Genomic DNA, 4,971 nt, shown 5'->3' with positions numbered 1-4,971 from the left:
TCCTCTAGGACTTCTGCTGGTGTCTGGAGCCACCTAGACCAATCCTCCCCTCTGAGGAGGTTTTGGTCCTCCAAAATCATGAAAATAATCTGTCACTTCTTTGTACCTTGTCTGCATTTACAAATGTCTCATAAGTCACCCTTCCTTCTCCTTCACCTTTGTCCTTCGGAGCCATAAGCGATGAATTGACACTTGCATCCTCTGCAAACCTGTAGTACATTGTTTTACACATTACATGCTTGACTTACATGACCAACTAATGAAGCAAGCATCCCATACTTGCCATGAGTTTATAACACATACTCGGTGTTCAAGTTTACGTCAAAATGGAAACAATCCCCCAACTACCAAAACAAGGCCAACATATCATTGTTGCGTCAATAAGTGATGGAAAACACATCATCATTGCAACACATGATTTACAAAAATAATGCCAAACACTATTGTTTCTTTGACAAGTGATGGAAACACGACATCACTTTCACAGTTTATCATGCAACACAAAATAAGACCAGACATCATTGTTGTTTAACAAGTGATGGAAAGCACATCATCACTTTTACATTTTAAAATGCAACAAATGATTTACAAAAGCATGACCATGACAGGCTAACATATCTAGAAACCATTTTTCACTTATCACTGTGAATGGGTCATCCCCCCATGGGGGTTTTGCTTTTCGAACAATTGTTTCACCTAGTTCATGCACCGACGTTTTGTCTTTAAGACCTGCTCTGGATGGAGCATCCAACAAGCGTCTCTTTGATGGCCACCTCTGTTGCAATGACTGCAATGCATCTTCTTCTTCCAGATCTGCTTGACATGTTTCTTTACCTGTTGTTGAGAGGGTCTTCCATGCCTCCTCCTTTTGGGTGCTGCTATTCTTTTCCAATACTTAGAAAATGTATGGTTATGTAATCCACAAAAGGTACATGCTTTTCGATTGCATGTTTTACGTTTATCATTAACAACATGATTATAATCAAAATGAACATTTGAATATCGACACTGGTTATACATTTCCTTGCTACCTCTGGTGTCATTAGGGCAATGATAGCTTGCCTCATCTCTTTCTCTGCAATGCATACTACCATGGGATGATGGGGATGTGTTCCCATCATTATCTTTCCTCGACGATTTTGATGATGTCTCGGAATAACCTAACACCTTCGAGCATTCTCCTTCGGTGTATCACAAGCCTGCAAATTGAGGTCTCTGCACAACCTCCAATGGTTGAGTTATGCCATGGTTATTAACACCAAGTTCTTCCTCCTTGTACCTCATCCTGGTAAGGAGCCTTGTGTTTCTCTGTATAATTGGGATCTCCAAATCTCCAACAGAAATCATACTATGTGAATATGAAACCGAAAGTAAATCAACACCTTTTACCTCCTTTGTTGATTTGGAAAGAACTGATGAGGGCTTCTCATCGTCTGTTGTTGGTGGTTCACTAGCTATCTCGGTGGATTCCCCAACTTCCTTTGGACATACTCAAGTCCTGCCTGACAGGGTAATTCCTCTACTTTGATCAGGTTGAAAATGCCTTGGCCATTAATGCCCAAGCCTTTTCCTTCATAACCCATTGTCTTCAACAGTTTGGAGCCAATTCCTGTTGTATGATTTTCAAAAACAACAAAATCATCATCAGGACACATACATGAATTTAGAGAATTACTTTTTACCTCACATCGGTCACGTTGCAGCTTTTCGAAGGCCTCGTCCTTAGCTTGCAGTTGTTGTAGGAAACTTTGTTTCTCCTCTTTCTATTCTTGTAGAAGCATATTCAATTCAGCGTTATCTACTTGAAGACTCAAGTTGTTGTGCTTCAGTTCTTCCAGGGCCTCTTCCCTAGCTCGCAACTAAAGCTGCAATTGCTCCTTTTCCTCTATCTCTTTTTGTAGAGCTTCATACATTATTTTCACCCTGTGGGAAATTTTGAGCATGGTCTCGTGCATCGTTTTTTCATCCTCTATCGTTGCATGTTCCATTGTTCACGCCTGCAATTCACATCCATGCAAAGACCACTCTGATACCAAACTTGATCTGAGTTGTCTCAACTCCCAGATTCAACCAAGATCTTTCGATTTCGTGATGTGATTAGAATTGCAATTAAGATAGCATAAAGGAATAGATATGCATGCTATAAAGAAGAAGCAACATGACAATCATCAGCAACATAAAATAACAAGACTTTGATAACGGATTTCTTCTAGGAGGGACTACGTCTCCGAGCCCCGATGTCAAGATGGTGTAAGTCGCTGCATTAAGTGTTGTCAATAGTGGTGATGTACATAGGTGGTGACGTCGATATCATATAAGGAAAAAACCCTCATGCAGGAGTGGCTCCACGAGATTTTCCGCTACAGGAACTCTCAGTAAAGAAAGGACTCTTATCAATATGACATAATTTCACATATGACAATAATGAGCATCCCGCCAACATGGCATCAAAGGGATCTCAATTTAGACATATATGGTGACAACATGAGTATACCATCAATATGACGACAAAGGGATCTCAAACAAAATATGTTGAATCATGACAACAAGTACATCCCACAGATGATTCCACGTCACATCAAGCTGGAATCATGAAACAAGTAAGAAAACAAGATCCCACATCAAACAACAAACAGGGATCTATGCAGCACAATGCGTCTCATAGCAAAATAAGTACATGAACACACTCCATATACCTCATATCCTGGGGCCATCTGAAGAAAAGGATGTCAAACTTTTGAAGTTGGTAGTACCATCAATCTTGCGGCGTCGAATCGTATGGAAATGACTACTCACACATGAATGCTGACACTTGCACTCCACTTTAAAAAGTAGCTGAAAAATAGAATGATCAAATGGAAAATCTAATTGCACCATCATATTCATGGCATCAAATAGTGTAAAATTGACTGTCAAAATTTCTGAATTATGACAAAGTGAGAATTTTGGGCTTAAGGAATCTTTTAGATTCCCCCTAGATTCCTCAAAGATTCCCTCCTCTGGGTTATCTGAAGATCTGCTGCTCAGATAAAAATTCTGACTGCGCCATCAGGTTCGTGTCGCTGAGAGGTGTAAGATCGACATAAAATTTGTCCAATTTGGACAATGGCAAAATTTCACCCTCCTGAGAATTTGGCTCAATCATGGTTCCACTTGTGCTTTTCCCAAGTTCATGGTTCCACCTGCAATAAATTAATTAAAAAAACACTGTCTCGATTTCCGTGCTGTGCCTTGGCTCTGTCCTCCCTGTGCAATGAAGTTGAAGGTTTATATCAACATTTGTGGGTGGAGTTAACAAAACCCAACCACTTGGCATATTGGTTGGTCCGCCTAGGATAGGGCGTTAGTTCCCCGCATAGATCACGGGTTCGAATCTCGAAAGTTGAAATTTTAATATGGCGCGTTGTATATATATATATATATATATATATATATATATATATATATATATATATATATATATTGGAACCACGGTTTGTTTAACAGTTACATTTTCTTTTGTTTTGGGCGCGTTTTGGTGGCGATGTTGGTTGTGTATGGGGATTGGTCGGCGTATTGTTTGGTTGGTTGGGCCTCCCGTGGTGCATGCCGGCCACGTGGTTGGGTGGGTTTGATTCCCACCAGCCCATATATGGTATGTTATATAATGTAGGTGGGGCGTGGGCCCATAGCCCAAATACATTAATGCGTGTATGGTGGTAGTTGGGGCCGGTGGGGGTCATGGCCCGTCAGCCATTTTTAATTATAATTTATTTTGGGTCTCGTTGGGATTGGCGGGGATCATGGCCTGCCACCCGTTCTATATATATATATATATATATATATATATATATATAGATAGATAGATATTGTAAATAATAACACATTTTTTGAATTTGTCTAATATAGGGGATATTAGATAAATTAACGATCCAACAAATTCGCCCACTTTCGGGAGCATGTCAGGAGCTAGGTTTGATGCCCCGGGGTCAGTAAAATTGTAGGACACTTAATCCTCACCCATAGCCCAACGTTGACCAAAACTTTGACTAGATCGTTCTTCCTCATACGAGCTCGGATTTGAGTGACGTTTGCACCGTTGGAATCAGAGCAATGAGCACTTCGATCAGATGCTAGTTTGGGAGCAATTTGACCACTTTGAATTTTGCCCATTTCTGAGTCCTCTGGGACTTCTGCCGGTGTCTGGAACCACCTGGATCACTTATAGAAAAAATAAGTATACAATTAACCCTAGCCATATGGAGCTTAAGGAAAAAGGGACCATAGTGTTTGGCCTTGCCAAACTAAGTCTCCTTTGGGAAGAGTGGAGCCATGATTGACCAGTTCAACAACACTAACATTGTTGGCTCTTAACACATGATAACATTGTATTCTAGGAATGTGTCTGAGTAGATGAAGGATCCTTTTAATGATATGGGAAAGCTTAGGATCGGTGGGGTGAGGTCTATTTATTATTCTGGATCAAATGAGGAGTGAATCCATTACCGCTATTATCTCTTGAATTTTCAGTTCCACAACTTGTTTTAATCCTTGGTAGAAAGCATACATGTTTGCCACATTATTTGTCACATCCACTAATTGCCATGTGAATTTAAATTCCATATGTTCCTCGTGATGTATGATCATTCCCCATTCGCTCCTACCTCCATTAGTCTTTTTTTTTAGCTCCATCAAAAAATTGGATATGTTTCTTGTGTTGGGAAATCCATGTCTTGAATTCCTCCACAATACTCCTCATTTTCCAATGCTCTTTAGGTTTGAACAAGGCTTGAGGAGAAACTAAGATATTAAAGTTGTAACAGCCCTAGGTTAAAAGTTCATGTAATAAAAGTTAATAAAGGTAAAATAAGACCATGGACAAGGAACACTTATTCCAAGCTAAATGTTGGGAAAATTATCCTAGTGGACATCACTTATTTTGTTTTATGGCTAAGGGAAATTGGCAAGGGCAATGGCTAAAGCTTTGGAAAG

The sequence above is a fragment of the Pinus tabuliformis genome, chromosome 1_2 (genome assembly GCF_031772625.1).
Source record: "Pinus tabuliformis cultivar Carrire ecotype Pingquan chromosome 1_2, CPIR1, whole genome shotgun sequence".
Classification (NCBI taxonomy): Eukaryota; Viridiplantae; Streptophyta; class Pinopsida; order Pinales; family Pinaceae; genus Pinus; species Pinus tabuliformis.
This window is presented reverse-complemented; position numbering follows the sequence as displayed.